Genomic DNA, 21,370 nt, shown 5'->3' with positions numbered 1-21,370 from the left:
TCTTAACTGCTTTCTCCTTCAAATTTTTTTCCAAGACCTTGCATACTACAGATGTCAAACTAACAGGCCTGTAGTTACCCGGATCGCTTTTTTTACCTTTTTTTAAAAATAGGAATTATGTTAGCAATTCTCCAGTTATACGGTACAACCCCTGAGTGTACAGATTGATTGATTAAAAATTCTTGCTAACGGGCTTGCAATTTCATGTGCCAGTTCCTTTAATATTCTTGGATGAAGATTATCCCTAAGATCTTCATTAGCCTCATTAAAGACTGAGGCAAAGTATTTATTTAGATATTGGGCCATGCCTAGATTATCCTTAACCTCCACTCCATTCTCAGTGTTAAGCGGTCCCACTTCTTCTTTCTTTGTTTTTTGCTCATTTATATGGCTGTAGAACCTTTTACTATTGCTTTTAATTCCCTTTGCAAAGTCCAACTCTACGTGGCTTTTGGCCTTTCTCACTTTATTCCTGCATGTTCTGACCTCAGTAAGGTAGTTTTCCTTGCTAATCCCTCCCATCTTCCACTCCCTGTATGCTTTCTGCTTTTTCTTAATCATCTCTGTAAGATGCTTGCTCATCCAGCTTGGTCTACAACTCCTGCCTATGATTTTTTTCTTTCTTGGGATGCAGGCTTCTGATAGTTTCTCATGTTAATGTGGCAGCCACAAAGGCATAGACTAGGTTACTAAAACATACTGTGTTTTGAATCTACCATTGTTTACCACTCTGGTTCTTCAGTGCGTCTGCCTGTGCATTTGCCTGTCCAGTATGTGGTGTTAGGAACAAGAAACACAATTCTTTGGCATTTATAACTGTTTTGTATTGGCTTCAGAGTGTTATTGAGGGTATCTGCCTTGGTCTATAAATAGCCCTCTGCCTTGGATCCTGGAGATGATCATTTCTTTCCCCATGTACATTGGGGTCAGTTGGGACCCCAGACACTGAAATCTGCTTTCCCTAGTGGTTGCACAGACCGAAGTCTCATCTCTCTTTGCAGGCATTTGCTGAAGGGAAGATTTGTGCTAGTGAAGGATAGTGTGCTTTGGAGGCGCGTACTTCTTTTTTTATATAAGAGACAAAAAATTATATTTTAGTCTATCCATTTTACTTCAAATATGATAAATGGGGCTGACTTTATAAATCAAAACTATATTAAAATGAAATTTGTGTATTTATCTGGTTGGGTCAAATGGGAACAAAATATGTTAGGACCACTTTTTAAGAGTATGAAACTAAGTAAAAATCTTAATGCAGTCTTTAAAAATGGCTTAATCCTATCCAAATTGCTAGCAAAGCCATGTTATATATACTTCTATATTTTGAATGAGTTGTGAGGGAGGGAGAAGCCACACTGTTTTAGCTGGAAGCAATTCAGTACTTGGCTTTAAATGGTTAGGTAACACGGTTTTAGTACAAGAGTGGGTGCGATGTAGGTAGAAAAAGCAATACTGCTGTTCTGCAGACTTTCATTGTGTGACTAGGTCAAGTGTTAAGGCTGTGTCTACCTTAGAAAAGTGAGCTGTTATCTGACTCTGGGAATAAAACAAGATTTCCCCCAGAGATCCCCTTCAGCCAATGTTGAAAACAATTGTCATACTGTATGGACAGGATCAACAGAGTTCAACATATATTTTAACACAGCATTTTAGAATGTCTCATTCTAAAGTTGTCTACTCTAGGCTATTTTATTAATGCAGCACCACTAGCAGGAGCATTATCACAGACTGTGTCGTGTAGACCTGATTGGGTGGCTGATACAGATTTTTTAAAAAAATGGTAATAGCTTGGAGCTGTGTTTTACATTTACAGCTTCAACATTGAGGGAGTGCTGGTGGAAAGCTGTTTGTCATCCTCTGTCAAATGTAGACACAGCCTAAGACAAATGATCTTGGCCGTTCATCTAACCTCAGCATGGATATTGTGTTGTGAAATTGGCTGTCATGGCATAGTTTTACCTTTTTGCTGAAGACTGTCACTTGGCAAGGAATGGCAATATGGAGGATATAGGTGGAGCAGCTGCAGCTACCTTCCCTTATTCCTGACCTGTAAAATAAAACCTCTTAGTTCACATCCACTTCTGTCATTTTCCATAGAAGGTTTTTGTCCTATACTGTTAAATTGTGTGGTATGGAAATACATGCTTCTGCATCAAGCTAATTGCAAGAGTCATGGTCAATTTGTCTGCATATATCCTTGCTGCTTAGGCTGTTAAGCCTTTAAATCTAAACAAAAAAGTGAGGCGGAGAGAAACATTTAATGCTCTGTTGTACTGTTTCATCTTGCTGTGTTTGTCTGCCTCACTTCTGTCTGAGGTAGCTGTGTGGATGGTTGTATAATTGTTAGCATTGTTGTCAGCTCCTGTAGCCCCAAGGGCTGCAGTACTTCACCAAAGCTGTTTGGTGGTTGCTTTCCTGTCCTAATTTGGTTGATGACAAAAGGATGTTGGAGGAATGCAAAAATATCCTGTATTTTTTTTTCTCTTGTATTATACACAAACTACAACGATTACCATTGAATACCTGTGGGCCAGATCCTCTGCCTGGGTAACCTGGTGTAGCTTTCTGTTTATAAATTGAGCTGTGCTATGCTGATTTGCATCAGTTGAGGATCTGGCCATGTATCTATAGTTTGGGAATGGAATCATGTTTGACGTCTGAATAATTTGGTTCTTGGTGGTAGGTGAGGCCAAACTCTATTAACCACCTGATGCAGAAAGTGTGGGCAGCTCAGACTGAGTCAGAGAGGCTTGTTTAGCAGAATGTGTCGAATTTGCTTTTCCCAATTATAACTGCTGTGTGGTTTTTATTGGTTTAACTTGAATTTCAGATATGATGGACAGCAGGTATTAGTTTGTACTAGGGAAAGCCTGTGTAAAGACTTGTGCTCTACCACAAGTACTCCTTTTCTTTTTGTAAATACAGACTAACACAGCTGCTACTCTGAAACCTATCTTTTGTGTATGAAGTTGTCTTCATAGCCAGCATTATCTTTTCTAGCCAGTGACATGGGCTTTGAGAGACACATGATCTTACCAGGATCTGTTCCGGAATAATTGTTTTGTGAAGGAACATTTTTTTAAATTTAGCCTTGCAACTGTGGAATTCTAAATAGAGGGTTCATAAGGGGCATGCTTCTTGATTTCAGTATGTATTGGTTTGTTAAATGATTATCTGTAGTTGTTGTCACATCCTGTTACCATCTCCCTCCTGTGAGAAAACGCCCTTCATGTTTAATTAAACAATTTTCAGGAAACAAGCCAACTCATTTGTCATACTTGACTGCAGCAAACCCTTCCTAGTAAAGAATGTGCTGTGATGAAGAGCAATCCATCAAACCAGTCTTAGTAGTTTAGAAAAGAGATTTTTTTTTTATGGCTTCTGATAAAGTTTATTGTTTGTAAAGTTGGGGGTTGGCTTTTCTTTGCCTTTGCATTCCTAGTAGGTGGCAGTGGGTGGACTGCCTTTCCAATGAGGTGTTCCTGTAATGGGGGAAGGCCTTGTTTTTTGTTTTAACAGCTTCCTATTGTTTGGAACTGCGAATTGTCCTCTTCCATGCTATTCTAGTTCTTTCCTCCTCCCTTAAAACTTGAAGTTGGGTTACTTTGTACAGTGATTGTAATATGTGTGCATTTCATCAGTCTCCCTCCAACCAGCAACAATTGTAATAATACCAGCATGAGATCTATGTAGTAGATCCTTCTGGCTTCAGAAGATAGGACTGTGAAATGAGAAGATGTTCGTTCTTTCTTTCAGTGTTACTGGGATTGTGACTGCCAAAATGTGTTGCCTTTTTTTGGCTTGACTCTAGACGCTCACAAGAATTTTCTTCTGCATTGTACTAATAGGTAGACAATGCCACTTCTTTGTTAACTTTAATTATGCACATTTTCATTTGTGTGCTGTTGTGCCCCTTTAAAATACTTTTTCTAAACAGAAAGATGCCTCTGGACTTTCATCCCATACTTTGACTTCTGAGAGCATTCCTTATAAACACTAAGATGAAGCCAGTTCTACAGGTTTAAAAGATGAGATTTTTTTTTATCAGGATCTATTGATTTCAGTTTGCGACTTTATCTAAACATGTGGATTTTGGCAATTCAGTTCCCACTCTGGCATATTGTATAGTGTAGATATACATAAACAGATGGTTAGATATAGTTTTGCTCCATATAGTACCTGCTGTTCCTTGAGTTATTTAGTATTTGAAGGCCAAATTTGGCTTAGTAAAATCAGATTTTACAGGGCGTGCTGGGGGAGGGGGAGGAACTGGGTGGGAAGAGACATAGTGGGGGTTTGGGGGCAGGGCCTAGGGTGGGGCAGAGTGGGAGTTGGAAGAGGCGGGGTGGGGGCTTGGAAAAGGGGGCAGGTGGGGGCGGATCCTGGGGTGGGGGTTGAGCATCCCCAGGCTCCAGAAGAAGACGGCACCTGTGCCGGCAGCTCCCCCTGCCCTGCCCTGCCCTGCCCTGCCCTGAGCGTGGGTCCCCCTGCCCTGACTCCCGGGGGCTGAAGACTGGTAAGTTGGGGGCGGGGGAATGATTGAAAAAGTTTGGGGACCACTGCTCTAATGCATGGTATTCTTTGTTGGTTTGGACCAGGACCCCATTGTCTTAGGCACTGTACAGAACCAAAAGACAGTTTCTGCCCCAGAGAGTTTACAATCTAAGATAAGAGACAATAGATGATACAAGACAGATGGGGGAAGTACAAGGAAACTGTGTTGGTCTGCATGATAGGCCATTGTCTCATCACATCAGCGGCCTAACTGTTGTCAAGTTTTTTATAGGCATCAGAGAAAAGGAGTGTTTTTCAGGAGAATAATGGGGTAGTTTTGAGGATGTTTGCAAGGGAGCTTTTTCCAAGCATGAGAGGCTGCACGAGAGAGGGCATGAAGGGGCTTGGTTGAAAATTTAAAATGTGGGTACCAGAGGCTGGCATCATGGGTCAAATGGAAGCAGGAGTCGACATTTCAGTAGGGAATGATAGTTGGTGGGGATAGGCTTCGAAGGGCCTTGAAAGCGAAGATAAGTAACTTACGTTTTATATAATAGAGAACAGGAAGCCAGTAGAGGGATGTAATAAGAGGGGTGATATGGTCAAAGTGCTGGGATTCGGTTAAATTGGAGAAATAGAGTTGTTTAGATAGGAAGATGGCAGAACTGAAAGAGGAGAGAATGAATTTGTAATTGAGGAAACCAGCCTCATCATGGGATTTTCACTAGAGGCTCTCTGCTACAAAGAGTGGGAACAGATAAACCAGATGTTGGGGGTGAGGGATTGGCAAGGCAGATCTTGCCATGAGAGAGGGCAAAAGAGTCAAGGATGGGGCAGAGAGGGTTAGGAATGGTGGCTTGAAAGGCACGGATGGTGGTACGGATGGGTGCCAGAGGTGGAGAGGATGTGGATGGAGGGAGGAGTTGCAGCAAATATCACCAGAAGTGACGAGGAGGAAGAGGTGTAGATGTGTGACCTTGGTTTATGCTAATGGGAGGAGGTGGAGATAGGGATGGAGGGGGGAAGAGGATCAGGTAGAGCTGGTGGGAACAATAGAGAGGTGAGTGTAGCAAGAATGGGGAGAAAAGAGGAAGAGTGATGGTATGATGCAGCAGAGGTGTGTGATGAGAGTCGTGGGTGAGTGGCAGATGGACAAGGTTACAAAGAAAAGCTTGAAAAATGTTGTGTAGGTATAGGAAGGGAAAGGGACAGCAGCACCTGACCCGGCCAGGCAGCTGAAGTGTGCTTTCCTAGGAAGGGGGAAGAAGGCTACTGAGTTTCACCAGGGGTGGGCAAACTTTTTGGCCCGAGGGCCACATTGGGGTTGCAAAACTGTATGGAGGGCCAGGTAGGGAAGGCTGTGCCTCCCCAAACATCCTGGTCCCTGCCTCCTGACTGCCCCCCATAGAACTCTCCACCCATCCAACCCCCTTGCTCCTTGTCCCCTGACCACCCCCTCCCAGGACCTCTGCCCCAACCACCTCCCCGGGACTCCACTCCCATCCAACCCCCCCCCCGCTCCCTGTCCTCTGACTGCCCAGACCCTTATCCACACCACTTATCCACACCACTGACAGGCCCCCCCGGACTCCCACGCTTATCCAACCCCCACTGTTCCCTGTCCCCTGACAGCCTCCCCCTCCTGCCCCCAAACATCCACCCCATCCAACTGCCCCTTGCTTCCTGTCCCCTGACTGCCCCACTGCTCCTTATCCAACCCCCCGGCCCCCTTACCATGCCGCTCAGAGCGGCGTGTCTGGCAACCGTGCTGCTCTGCCAGAGCCAGACACGCTGCCCAGAGCGCTGCCTGCACAGCGAGCTGAGGCTGCAGGGGAGGGGCCGGGGGCTCAAGGGCTGGGCAGGACGGTCCCGCCATAGTTTGCCCACCTCTGATCTGGGTGGAGAAGATACTGTGGGAAGAGTGGATTTATGAGACTTGCATCAGTTCCCCCTGCTGGTCAGCTATTTTTTAAGTTATTTCCTCATTTTTGGACTCTAGAGATTCATCACAGAGTGGCTTGCCTTTTTTAAAGGCTCTGGTGTATATACAGTTATGCTTATATCTTCTTCTCAGGGAAAGTCCATTGATCCATGACAGTGGTTTTACTCCTGATTGCAGTTCCTTGGAAGATTGGGAAGGAGGGAAGGCCAGGGTTAAGACAAATGGCACCAGAAGTAAGGAGTAGGAAGAAGAGGCGGAGGAGGATGAGGATATGGGTTGGGATCTTGATTTATGCTGGTGGGAGGAGGAGGGAAATAGGGATGGAGAGGGGAAGAAGACTCTGTAGAGCTGGAGGGAGCAGTAGAGGGGTCGGAAACCAGGCTCTCGATCAAAGCAGGCTATCAAACCACACCCCTGAAGACTCAGCCTGCCACTATGACTTACTTCTAGTAGCTGCAGGGAGGCTTTAATGAATGCTCAGAGAACCAAGAAAATAAACAACCAAAAAGGGATATTTTTTGTTTGGCTTATTGAATTGTTTAACTGTTACTGGGCTGTTACTTACCCGTGGGGCTCTGCAGCAAGATTGTTTGGAAATAGTGTTGACAGGTGTCTGGTGTTTGAACGGAATGCCCAGTCGAAAGGGGACCTTGGCAGATCCAGTCAGCACTACTGACTGGGCCGTTAAAAGTCCAGTTGGTTGGGCTGGCAGGCTCCCTACCTGGCTCCGTGTCCTGGAAGCAGTGACATGTCCCTCGAGTCCCAGACAGAGGGGTGGCCAGGGGGCTCCGTGTGCTGCCCCCGTCCCGAGCGCTGGCTCTGCTCCCATTGGTTGGGAACTGTGGCCAGTGGGAGCTGTGGGGGCTGCGCCTGTGGGCAAAGGCAGTATGCAGAGCTGTCTGTCTGCGCCTCCGCTTAGGAGCCGAGGGACATGTCACAGTTTCTAGGGAGCCCCGCCGAGGTAAGTGCTGCCTGCACCCAACCCCCTTGCCACTTACCCAAACTCTCTCCCAGAGCCTGCACCCCCTCTGGCAGCCCTGAGCCCCCTCCTGCACCCAAACTCCCTCCCGGAACCTGTATGCTGTGCTACCTTCTGCCCCAGCCCTAGCCCTGAACCTCCTCCCACACCCAAACTCCCTCCTGGAGCCTGTACCCCACACCCCCTCCCCCCAACTCCTTGCCCCAGCCCAGAGCCCCTTCCTGCACCCCTTATTTCTGGACCCACCCCAGAGCCTGTACCCTTCTCACACCGCAATCCCCGTCTCAGCCTGGAGCCACCTCCCACACTCCAAATCCCTCGTGCCCCCTCTTGCACCCTAAACTCCTCATTCCTGGCCCACCCCAGAGCCCCCTCCTGCATCTTGAACCCCACATTTCTGCCCCCCGAAGCCCTCACCCCCTTCCGCACCCCAGTCCCCTGTCTCAGCCTGGTGAAAATGAGCGAGTGAGGGAGGGTGGGGGATGGAATGAGCAGGGGCGGGGCCTAGGGGAAGGGGCGAGTGTGTTAGGTTTTGTGCAATTAGAAAGATTGCAACCGTACTTGAAAAATCCCCTTCTGATACTGAAGTAGCTGGCTCCAGCAACTTCCAGTGCTGTATGTCTGGATGGGCCTTTCTGGCAAAGACACCAAACAGGCAACCAGAGAAATTGAGAAATCATCAGGAAGGGATGAAACGCTTGTGCTGCAGGTTGGCTGGGCCATGTCGCTTTTCACTCTCCTCCATATAGCCAGCCCTGGGAGGGATAGCAGCCTAGACATGGACAGCCTTGTAGGCTGACCATGTGTGAGGTGGTCCCCCAAATGGGGGCAAGTGGAAGGAATTTTCAAAGTGTTGGTTCAAGGCTACATCAGAAGAATGAATTTTGGGCTACATCAGTAGAACTAATTTTATGTAGACATATCTAGTCTAGTTTACGCTTGTCAGATATTTTCCTCTCACATGCTTCTCATCAGATAGTTTGCACACCTGATCTTATCTCACAGTTTCTATAGAAAACAAAAGTTTTTCATTCTCAGGCTCTCCACCCCCTTTCAGCCCACCTCCAAGCCAAGGGATTTCTAGTCCATTCTAGAGCTGACGGTGGCTTTTGCAACAATGCTGTAAGTCCACATACAAAGCTGAAATGAACATAAATGGAGCTATGTAGTTTCCTCATTCTTGCTAATAGTGTGTTGTCATCTTAACTTAATAGTGATCCTTTTTAAAACAAGTTTGTCTAAACATGAAAACTAAGCTTGAGTCACCAAAATCTGAGTGGAACCTGTTGTGGTGTTACTATTTGAGTTGACAACATAATGCAGATTGCTTCTATCATTGTTTTATTTTGTTTTTTTTTACATTGGGTGCACCCATGATTCTGTTGTAGAATTATTTATAGCTACAGAGCATGGATGACCAGTGCTTGTTGAATACAAAAAACAAAAGGGGGTTGTCATGAGATGGGCTGAACTATTTTGGTGGCTGTCGAGTTGACATGGTTCTTGGCTGCAGGATTCTATATCTGCATGCTGAAATACCCACCAAAGTCTTCAAGATGTATCCATGACATACTTCATCTATGGCGTAACCTTATTTTGTAACCTCCTCATTCCTTTCCCCAATTCCTCCCTGCTGTTCATTTGCTCTCAATTCAGATTGAAAGCTTTTGGGGGCAGAGACAGACTGTCTTTTTAAATGTACTCTGAGGTGCATACTAGTGGCTGCTGTAATAAATAAGTCCTCTTAATGATTTGTAAGTGGTGGTGGTATTCAGTTATTGCTAAAGCTTTGTTACTTCCTATATCATCCTTCCTGCAACAAGAACTTTCTTCAACCCATGAGAATAGGTGTCTTGTTCCCCCCGGCATTGTGTAGAGAAGATGGGGCATCATGTCATTGTGCCATGTGATGTTAAGTACATACCACTTGACTAGGTTATTTGAAGTGAAGTAGTAGTATTAGAAGAGGCTGAACATTCCACATCCCTTGTAAATTTTTTGTGATGCAATTTGGCAGCAAGAAGGAGCAGGGTCAGGAAGGATCATAGAGCAGGGTCCAGATAAAAAGTCCTTGGGACTTAAAAAGTTCAATGATCAAACTGTGCTAGTCAATCCTTCAATAACATGTCACTGGGAACTATAAACATCCCACAGTTTGGATCTGACAGTCATTATTAAGATATGCTTTGTTGGTCCCAGGATATTGGAGACACAAGGTGGGTGAGGCAATATCTTTTATTGGACCAACTTCTGTTGGTGAGAGAAACAAGCTTTCAAAGAAGAAGAGCTCTGTGTAAGCTCGAAAACTTCTCTCTCTCCAGATGTCACTGGGCAAAGGACCCATGGGGGATGATGCCCGAGGTCCTGACCCCGTGGTCCAGTCGTCCTCATCCTCTCCAGATGAGGCTGTGGCAGGGTCTTCTTGCGCTAGCCCACTGGATGATTTTAAGGAGCACCAACCCTTGCTCCAAAGGTTGGCCATGAACATATAGGCCTAGAGGTGGAAGAGATGGTGGAGCAATCAGACACTTTGCTTAATATGCTCTCTGCATCAACCCCCGCATGTGTCACACTTTCGGTGCACAAAAGGGTCCTAAAGATTGCCAAAGCCTCCTGGCAAACCCCATCCTCAATCCCATCCATCTCCAAACAGGCTGAAAAGAAGTACTTCGTCCCAGCCATGAGGGTTGAATACTTACACACTCACCCGCCCCCAGGGTTGTTGTTGGCTTCTGCAGCCAACGAGAAAGACAAACAAGGGCAATATTCCACCCCCAAGAATAAGGAGACCAAGAGACTGGACCTTTTCGGAAGGAAAATTTATTCTACTGCCAGTCTTCAGTTCAGGGTCGTGAACCACCAGGCTCTTTTGGGAAGATATATCTTCAACTTATGGGATTTCCTCCATAAATTCAAGGATTCCATGCCCCAGATGCGATCCAAGAATTCGGGCCCTTTTTGAGGAGGTACTTCAGCAGCTTGGTATTCCCTCCAAATGGCATAGCACATGGCTGATTCAGCGGCCAGAGTGGTCGCCTCAGCAGTGGTCACGAGGTTCAGTTCATGGCTTCAGTCCACAGGTCTGTCCCAGGAGATGCACTCCTCGATCCAGGATCTACAAGGAGAAGGGATAGGGACACGAGTTTTAGTCGTCGCCTCCCTTTCTTCTCCTGTTCACCCCGCAAGCTGGCCTGGTGAAACATCACGGGGCCCAGAAGCGTGCGTTTTGAGGGTGCGCTGAAGAACGATGCCCCAATCAACTCCCCGGATTTGCCTCATCCTTTCCTCAATTATCTTTGTCCCTACCATTCGGTCTGGTCACAAGTCATCTCGGACCGTTGAGTGCTAGAAATTGTATCTCTGGGCTACATCCTGCAATTCTCGGCCACCCACCCTCCTATCCCTCTTCCCCCTCTTCAGGGACAGAAACTCCTTGTTGAGGAGGTTGACAACCTCCTGAAACTGGGGGCAGTGGAGGAGGTCCCTTGGGAGATGAGGGTGAAAGGATTCTACTCCCGTTATTTCTTAATCCTGAAGCCAAAAGGAGGCCTAAGACCCATTCTGGACCTTCAGCGACTCAACAAGTATCTCAAGAAGTTGAAGTTCCACATGGTTTCTCTGGCCTCCATCATCCCCTCCCTGGATCCAGGGGACTGGTATGCCGCTCTTGACTTGAAAGATGCTTATTTTCATATTTCTATCTTCCAAGGACACAGATGGTTCCTCCATTTTATGGTGGTCCAGCTTCACTCCTCTCCTTGGCCCCAAAGGCTATTTACTAAATGTATGTAAATTGTACCCTAGTAGCTGCTTACCTGAGACATTGGGTGGTACAGGTCTATTCTTATCTCGATGATTGGCTCATCAAGGACAGGTCATGGGACCAAGTGCAGAACAGCCTCAATTTGGTGTGTTCCACCTGTTGCGACCTGGGCTTGTAAGCGAACGAAAAGAAATCGACCCTCATACCAGCGCAACAAATAGAGTTTATAGGGGCAGTCCTCAACTCCACGGGCCAGAACCTTCCTTTTGGAGGCTCGTTTCCAAGCCATGTCGGACGTGATCTCCCGCGTAAGGGGCCACCTGCTCATCACTGCGTATACTTGCCTAAGGTTAAGCCACATGGCAGCCTGTACTTAGTGGTCCATCATGCCCGGCTCCACCTCTGGCCGCTGCAGGTGTGGCTGGCATTGGTCTACTTTCCCAACAGGCATGACCTAGACCTGGTAGGCAAGGTCCTATACCACATCTGGTTGTCCCTGGCATGGTGGTTGGAGCCTGGATGGGTGTTGTAAGGAGTTCCCTTTGCAGCCACATCCCTGTTACTAACTCTGGTTTCCAATGCCTCAGACCTGGGTTGGGGAGTCCACCTGTGTGAACTCGGCACACAAGGCTGCTGGTCGGGAGTCAACTGCTCCCTCAACATAAATATCAGAGAGCTCAGAGTGATATGCTTGGCCTGTCAGGCTTTTTGGTCCTACTTGAAGGGAAAGTTGGTTTTGGAAGCTCTCTGGGGCTGGGACTTCTGTGTGCAGCATGCCATTATCTCATAGCAGCACATCTCCAGGTGCCTGTCTATCTCTTCCCTATCTCCAAGGGGTGTTTTCAGGTTTGAAAACTGTTTATAGAATATTCTGAGGTCCTTGGACAAAAAGGGCTATAGAAAGACAAAGGATCGTTACTTTTAGAAAACTGCTTGCCCTGAAAGGGTAATTACACTACCTGAAAGTAAAACTGAACCTTACCTCAGCAGCTAGTAGACTATTGCAGAAGTGCAGAACCAGAAAGCGACACGAGTATTCAGAGTAGCAGCCGTGTTATTCTGTATTTGCAAAAAAGAAAAGGAGTACTTGTGGCTCCTTAGAGACTAACAAATTTATTTGAGCATAAGCTTTCGTGAGCTACAGCTCACTTCATTGGATTCAGTGGAAAGAGTATTATTGTCCTTTCAGGTTTCAGAGTAGCAGCCGTGTTAGTCTGTATTCGCAAAAAGAAAAGGAGTACTTGTGGCACCTTAGAGACTAACAAATTTATTAGAGCATAAGCTTTCGCATCCGATGAAGTGAGCTGTAGCTCACGAAAGCTTATGCTCTAATAAATTTGTTAGTCTCTAAGGTGCCACAAGTACTCCTTTTCTTATTGTCTTTTCAGTGCAGTTGGGGCTTTTCAGGGCTGTTTCTGTCTTTGGATGAGAAATTAATTAAGAGTCCAATATATTTTTGATGTAATCTTGTTTGTTCACATAAAATGTACACTAAGTGCTGTTTTCCTGTAGAAACAAACAGCAGGCAGTTTCCTTGCTCAGAAATCCCTATGAGGTACTCCACCAAACAGCTCTATCTCTTTGCTTCCTTCCTGGATCATGCTCACAATCAGAACTCCTTCTGCTGGCTGGCTTGCATTCTCCAAAACACAGCCTGCAACCATTATCATACTCCCCTGTATACCTATGTTAATCTACCTTATTTAGCTCTGCCCTTGTCATATGGCCTAGTACCTGGAGCAGTAGCCCCCATTATTCTGCAGCCATATTTACTTCATAAAAGGGCTTAATTACTCCTGTTATGGATCCTGAAAGAGAGTGCTTGGCACACTGCTGGACTTTAATGAGCTCTGTGACTTGTTTTTGGATTCAAGACCTCCTAGATGACACCTTTAGCACCTTTCAGCATAATAGTCAGGGCTGTCCTTAGGATTTATGGGGCCCTATGCAGCATTATTAAACTGGTGCCCCTATGCCTGATGGCAGCCTGGGCTCGCATGTGTATTTTAGATAAGGGTGGTCTTCTGAAGGATTTATTTAAAAAAACTATATGTCTGAAGATCCAAGCATTTGAGGCTAAAGATGAATACTTAGATTGTGCATCTAAAAATCTGTGCAAGGATTTTTTTTGGAGATGTGATTTTATAATCTTCAACAATACACTGACATATTTTTAAAGCAAATTTTAAACTAACGTCCTCCAGACTAACATGTTCTGAGTAAATATTACAGTAATGCACAACTGGCTTTGTCAGTAAATTCAGAAACTGACAGAATATACCTAGGGGTTGTCAAATGCCTGTTAAATGGCTTCATTACCACTTGAATGGCTCTTTAACAGTGTTGTGCTAATAGGTCTGGAAGGCTTTTTCACTTTTAAGGACTAGATCCCCTTTCTGGAGGAAGACTCACCAGGCTGCAGCAGCCAGCTGTGGTGGGAGCCTGCAGGAAGGGTCAGAACAAGGATAGGAAAAGGTGGGAGGATGAACACTAAGACCCAGGGGGGTCCCAAATTTTCAGGTGCCCTATGCACCCTCCTATGCTGCTTATGCCTAAGGATGGCCCTTTCCCCATGTTGACAGGGCCTTAGCCTGCAACTAGACCATTCTTTGTGTTACTGCAGCTTCTTATATCTTTGCCAGAGGACAGAGTGAAATTATCAAGACTGATAGAATCCTGCAGGCAACAGTGAAACTGTCAAGAATCATGTTGTCAGGGTTCCTTCCCCACTCTGAACTCTAGGGTACAGATATGGGGACCCACATGAAAGACCCCCTAAGCTTATTCTTACCAGCTTAGGTTAAAACTTCCCCAAAGTACAAACTTTGCCTTGTCCTTGAACAGTATGCTGCCAGCAAACAAAGAACAGGGAAAGAGACCACTGGGAGACGTCTTACCCCCAAAATATCCCCCTAAGCCCTACACACCCCCTTTCCTGGGGAGGCTTGAGAATAATATCCTAACCAATTGGTTACAAAATCATCAAAGACCCAAACCCCTGGATCGTGGAACAATGGAAAAATCAGTTAGGTTCTTAAAAGAAGGGTTTTATTAAAAAAAAAAAAAAAAAAGGTAAAAATCATTTCTGTAAAATCAGGATGGAAAATACTTTACAGGGTGTTCAGATTCAAAACTCAGAGGATCCCCCTCTGGGCAAAACCTTAAAGTCAAGAAAACAGGAATAAGCCTTCCTCTTAACACAGGGAAAATTCACATGAAACAAAAAATAAACTAATCCGCCTTGCCTGGCTTACCTATACTGGTTGCAATATTGGAGACTTGGATTAGGATGGGTTGGAGAAGATGGATTTCTGTCCGGCCTCTCTCAGTCCCAAGAGAGAACAACCATTGTAAACAAAGAGCACAAAACAAAAGAAAAGGAGTACCTGTGGCATCTTAGAGACTAACAAATTTATTTGGGCATAAGCTTTCGTATCACTAGATACGCTGCAGGGTAGGGATAGGATACAGAGGGCCCTAGACAAATTAAAGGATTGGGCCAAAAGAAATCTGATGAGATTCAACAAGGACAAGTGCAGAGTCCTGCACTTAGGACGGAAGAATCCCATGCACCGCTACAGACTAGGGACCGAATGGCTAGGCAGCAGTTCTGCAGGAAAGGACCTAGGGGTTACAGTGGACAAGAAGCTGAATATGAGTCAACAGTGTTGTTGCCAAGAAGGCCAATGGCATTTTGGGATGTATAAGTAGGGGCATTGCCAACAGATCGAGGGACGTGATCGTTCCCCTCTATTCGACATTGGTGAGGCCTCATCTGGAGTACTGTGTCCAGTTTTGGGCCCCACACTACAAGAAGGATGTGGAAAAATTGGAAAATGTCTAGCGGAGGGCAACAAAAATGATTAGGGGACTGGAACGCGTGACTTATGAGGAGAGACTGAGGGAACTTGGATTATTTAGTCTGTGGAAGAGAGGAATGGGGGGATTTGATAGCTGTTTTCAACTACCTGAAAGGGGGTGCCAAAGAGGATGGATCTAGACTGTTCTCAATGGTAGCAGATGACGGAACGAGGAGTAAGGGTCTCAGGTTGCAGTGGGGGTAGGTTTAGGTTGGATATTAGGAAAAACGTTTTCACTAGGAGGGTGGTGAAACACTGGAATGCGTTGCCTAGGGAGGTGGTGGAATCTCCTTCCTTAGAAGTTTTTAAGGTCAGGCTTGACAAAGCCCTGGCTGGGATGATTTAGTTGGGGGTTGGACTAGATGACCTCCTGAGGTTCCTTCCAACCCTGATATTATATGATTCTATGAACTTCAGTCGGTGAAAGAGACAAGGTTTTGAGCTACACAGAGCTCTTCTTCAGGTCTGGGAAAGATACTCAGAGTATCACAGCTCATACAAGATGGAACAGATTGCTTAGCACAGGAGTGGGCAAACTATGGCCCGGGCACCGTATCCGGCCCTCCAGACGTTTTAATCCAGCCCTTGAGCTCCCGCTGGGGAGCGGGGTCCGGGACTTGCCCTGCTCTGGCACTCCAGTCAGGTAGTGGGGTCAGGGGCTTGCCCCACTCTGTGAGGCTCCCGGAAGCAGCAGCATGTCCCCACTTCAGCTCGTATGTGTAGGGGCAGCCAGGGGTCTTCGCCTGTTGCCCCCGCCCCAAGTGCCTGCGGACAGGGCAGTGTGCAGAACCACCTGGCTGCACCTCCACGTAGGAGCCGGAGGGGGGATATGCTGCTGCTTTTGGGAGCTTCTTGAGGTAAGCACCGCCCAGAGCCTGCACCCCCAACCCCCTCCCGCACCCCAATCCCCTGCCCTGATCTCCCCCCCACCCTCCAAACCCCTTGGTTCCAGCCTGGAGCACCCTCCTGCGCCCCAACCCCTCATCCCCAGCCCCACCCCAGAGCCTGTACCCCCCAGCCAGAGCCCTCACCCCCCATGCACCCCAACTCTCTGTCCCAGCTTGGAGCCCCCTCCTGCATCCTGAACTCCTCACTTCTGGCCACACCTCAGAGCTTGCACCCCCAGCTGGAGCACGCATTCCAACCCCCAATTTCGTGTGCATTCATGGCCCGCCATACAATTTCCATATCCAGATGTGGCCCTCGTGCCAAAAAGTTGGCTCACCCTGGTTTAGCATAAGTAGTTAACGCATTATAAGCAACCATGCAAGCTGAAGTGGCCTGTTAATATCTTTGTAATAGGTCAAAAAAGGGGGATTAGTGGGTTACAGATTATTATAATAAGCCATAAATCTAATGTCTTTATTAAAACAATGATTTTTAGTATCTAGCAAATAATTTAAACTCCCCGGCTTATCTTTTGAAGGTGTTGTGCAGGTTTCCTTTGAAGATGAGGACTGAGGTGTCAGGTATGGAGTGATCATATTATGAAAAGTGTTCATCCATGGGTGGTCTTGTTTTTTATCATTTTTTTTTGTGTAAGTTCATTTGATAGCATAGTGATTATCTGATTTCACCCACATAGTTGTTGGGGCATTTAGTGCACTGCATGAGGTACACCACATGTTATGATAGCATGTGTAAGTCCCATGGATCTTGAAAGGTGTGTTTGGGGGGTATTGATCATCGTAGCAGGAGAGAGATATCTTCAGGTTTTGCATCTGTTGTTATGGCTGGGTCTGGTGCTGCTTTGAGTTGGTGAGTCTTGGTCTGTGGGGAGCTTGCTTCTGGTGATGAGGTTGTGTTGTTGTTTGAAGGCCAGAAGAGGAGGGTTGGGAAAGATTTCTTTCAGGAACTGGTCCCTGTCAAGTATGGGATGGAATTGTTTGATACCCTATATGAATTCCAGTATGGGGTGGTAAGTGACAACTAGGGATGTGCGATCAAAGGGTGTTTCATTTTCTGTATTGAAGCAGGTTCTCTCAGGGCATTTGGGTGGCCCATTACGTGATGCAATCGACTTACCTGGTGGCGTGTCCTTATATGGTGGAGGTGGTTTTAAGTATCTTAAGGTGTGTATCCCACACTTGCTCCTTGAGCATATTCTACACTATGTAAGTGCTTGTCTCTAGATAAGAGTTTTTGGTGTGTTTGGGGTGATTACTCAATTTGTGAAGTAAGAGTGGTGATCCATCAGTTTCTTGTACATAATTGTCTGTTTGGTTCCATTGCTGAAGCTGATCATGGTGTCCAGGAAGTTGATGCTTGTGTGGGAGTGCTCTAGAGAGAGTTTAATGGGTGGGTGGTGGTGGCTGAAATTGTGGTAGAAATATATGAGAGAGTTTAGGTTGTCTGTCCAGAGGATTAAAATATCATTGATGTATCTCAGGTATATCATTGGTTTTGTGGTACATTATCTGAATCGCAAATGAAGATCCTGTTCCTCTCTCACTCCACAATCAAATAAAAGTGCTTTACATTTTAATTAAAATTTAACATCTCCTTCAATTTAGTTACACTGAAATAACCTGTTGCTCTGAAGCCACCTCCTCTATTGTTATGGTGGGATTCCATTCCTAAATGTACGTAGTTAAGGGTGTTCATGCAATCTGATTACCTGCTGGATAAACATCTGTAAGTGCTTTATCACTGAAAGGAGGACTTTCCCACTTGAATGAACTCAGAAGTGAATTTTCACTAAAATGGATTTCTTTTGACATTTCTTTGTTCATTTTTCTGTTATGAAAGGCATTAAATAAGGGCTTCCTCTCTCATTTTTTTCTGCTTTTCAGTGAAATCATTCATGATCATTGTTATTGCATTGCAAAATCAAATGGTGGTAGGATATGGGTTAAAAGGGCACAAAAACACACTTTTAAATGGGGAAAGAGGAAGATTTACTGACTGCGAACACATGCAAAGTAACCAAACCTAAGTTTTTGTCCGTTTCTGTTATGAAACTTGGAGGTCCTTTAAATAACTGCAGCTTTCACCACATTATTTAATAATGTCATCACAAACTTCAGTGGTTTTAGCCATGTGTAGTGATAAGATTGAAGCATCCATCTTGCTAACTTGGCTGTTGTAATTAAGCCCGTGGGCCGGGGCTTTTTCCTAAAGCAGTGGCAAGGAACATGTGGTATACTATTTGGAGAGATTTGTGACATGACTGAGCTTAATACAGCAAGCCCAGGGATCAGGACCCTAGACAGGGAGACGCCACCATTTCCAATCTTGAGGAGGATGTCAGTAATATGTTCACCATCAGAGTGGGGATAAAACCCCAAGTCAGTATTTAAGTTTAGTTCTGTTAGTATCAATGGCTGATTTACCAAGTGGATGTGAACAAAGAGCAACTTAAACTTTTCTGAGGCAAATGTCTTTAAGAGCAGTCTATGCTCTCTCGTTCTCTCTTGCTCTCAGCATGGCTGTCAACATGTCACGTTTCTTCAAGCCACAAGAATGTGCTGAAATTGTTCTGTGGATGAACTGCCAGAGGTACTGTAACGAGTAGTGTCCCTGGTATTCTCTTGCATGTTCAGCATGGCTCTGAAATTCAGAGTACATGCTCCCCATGTAGAGAATTTGACAGATAACACAGAGATTAAATCTATTGTGGGGGACCTCTAGAGCTATTCTGGATTTCCATTTGTCATGTTTTTCGTAGAATCATAGGACTGGAAGGGACCTTGAGAGGTCATCTAGTACAGTCGCCTGCACTCATGGCAGGACTAAGTATTATCTAGACCATTCCCGACAGGTGTTTGTCTAACCTGCTCTTAAAAATCTCCAGTGATGGAGAGTCTGTAATCTCCCTAGGCAATTTATTTTAGTATTGTTTCCAATTGGTATCTGTGACCTTTTTCTAACAACAGTTGCTGGATTAATCAGCCTTTGATTGTCAGGAGTTCTGTGTGGGCCTTATTTGTAGCTTATTCCAGTCACTACTAAAACAATAAACAAAATGCACATATTTTAAAACTTTTATAGACTTCCTTCATGCATTTGGTGTCTAGTGTAACATGTTGGGTAACATAGCTGACGCCCTTGCTACATTCTTGGCGATCTTTGAGTCAGACCTGGCACTTTTCTAGTTTGATCCTATCTGTGTAGTAATGGTTTTGGTAGCAATAAGTCAACTCTAGATTTTCTCTGTGAGAGCAGCTCTGACAATGCTTATCTTTTTGATTTCAAACTCTGTTTGCTGGAGTCCTGCCTATGTCACTAGCCCATAGAGTGGAATGTAACTTCTGAATCTATCATCTGATTTTTGATTGTGCTTGGATATTTTAAAATGATGAGAGAAGCTTGAAGCTGGAATTGTTGAGAGCCTGTAGCATTGAAATGCTGCAAAGCTCTGGAAATCCTATCAGCAATACAGTCATGGGGCAGTATATTACATTGTTTGAAAGCTGCTGCAATTTTCTTGATATGGGTATAGAATCTTACTGCTTTTTTAAGGGAAGTAATATATGGAAATGTTTTTTCTTGCTGAAAATGAATGGCATTGTTTTCAGAGATTTATAATAAATGTATATGTTCTCTGGGGCCTCTGCCTTATATCAGAATGTTGCCTTGACTTCAGCAAAGAAAACTGCTATGGCTGAGACTGTTTACAAGATGGCACTCTGTTTAGGAGAAGGAAAAACAAGCTCTGTGGAACACCTGAATCTGTTAAAAGCATCACTGCTAACATCCTTTCCTTTCCTTTTCCAGAATGTTGTGGTTAATGGGTTAGTGTGTGTATGGTAGATACATATGTTGGGATTGGAACTTCTGCTGATGGTTCTGCCATGGGTGAATTGCTATCAAAAATGGTGGAAGCAATGGCTCTACCCTGCTGCATGGTGGGGTTTTTTTTTTTGGCATTACAGTGCAATTTTAAATAAAACCTTTTTTCTTTAGTGTGAAAGCAATGAGCAGAGGAGGTAGGTGAATGTGAACCTGTAAATAGGGTGACCAGATGTCCCGATTTTATAGGGAGAGTCTCGATTTTGGGGTCTCTTTCTTTTATAGGCTCCTATTATCCCCCACCCCGTCCCAGTTTTTCACATTTGCTCTCTGGTCACCCTACCGGTAAATGAGACTAGTGAGTGTTGTCTCAAACCTTTGGAAAGTTAAATTTAGCTAGAATTCCATTCTGAAGACATTGGAATTACAAAATTTAAAGTGTGGCTGTGTTTTGCAAAGTGGCAATGTAAGATGGTGATATTTTTCTCAACAGATCTTTTCCTTGTGTACATTCACAGACATAGCTGTTTAATGATAAAAAGGAGTCTTTATTGCTTTCTTATTCCTGTTAACTCTGTACAGTCAACATAGCTAAGAGAGATCAAACTGAGTTTATTCCATCTCATGCAACAATAATATAATGGAATGTAAATAAACCAATTGGCTAAACCTGTACAAATCCTATGAGGGCAATGGGCATTCAAAAGTGTTACTAAGACCTTAATTGGTGTGCGGAACCTTTATATCTTGTGGAGACATGCAAAATGGGAAGAGCCCAGCTTGACTTTCTGATCCCAAGATGAGTTTACAGTGTTAGCAGCTAGCAAAATGCCCTTATGGAATAGCTGTACCCATTTGATCTGGAAACAACTGATGTACAATAAATTTGGAACCTCACAATGACTGTTTTGTAGCAATCATACTTTAATAACCCCACTTTAAGATGAAAACAAAAGTCCAATAAATATTTCTTAGGTGTTTGCTCACTGAATTTGTTGGCACTGTGCCCTTCTGGATTTTGCCCTTCAGACTTTCAAACTCCTAATTGCAGGTATTGTGGGAAAGAGTGGGAAGGGGTGCCTTGCTTCATTTTCTTTTGTGAGAATTACATCATCGTTATTCTGCATGAGTTGAGTCATTCCAAATAGCACTCTGGTCTTTGTTGATGCTCAAGCCTGGCCAGTATATCTATCACAAGCAGGGATGGTTTACAAAGATCCATAAATGAATGCTGGAAACTGAACTATCCCAAGTGATTTTGGCTGATAGTTCATTAAGGCCTGGAGCAAAGAGAGGAGTTGATATTTGAAGTTGCTTTGAAATTATTCCTGTACACCTTTCAGCATTTAGGAATGCTGCACAACCGGCTTGATGTTGCTCTGTGCGCTAAATTCTCAGAGTAGGATTTAATGGTTAGAGCATGGGACTGTAAACCAGGACTACTCTCCTGTAAAAAAGAGAGATTTGCCTACTTCACAGGGGTAGGCAAATATTTGTATTATACATATTTGTAGAGCACTATTAGATCCTCAGATAAGTCTAATAGAAGTGCAAAAAATTACTCTTAAAAAGGAATGGGTGTGTGAGGCTCATAGAGAGAT

The 21,370-nt window shown here is 44.8% G+C and overlaps 1 protein-coding gene across 21 annotated transcripts in view; it reads left to right on the top strand.

Moving 5' to 3' along the window:
* USP54 (ubiquitin specific peptidase 54) overlaps window positions 1-21,370 on the top strand; it is a 250,097-nt gene that overhangs the window by 92,926 nt on the left and 135,801 nt on the right. The window lies entirely within an intron of this gene.

The sequence above is a fragment of the Dermochelys coriacea genome, chromosome 7 (genome assembly GCF_009764565.3).
Source record: "Dermochelys coriacea isolate rDerCor1 chromosome 7, rDerCor1.pri.v4, whole genome shotgun sequence".
In the NCBI taxonomy this organism is placed as follows: Eukaryota; Metazoa; Chordata; order Testudines; family Dermochelyidae; genus Dermochelys; species Dermochelys coriacea.
This window is presented reverse-complemented; position numbering and strand designations above follow the sequence as displayed.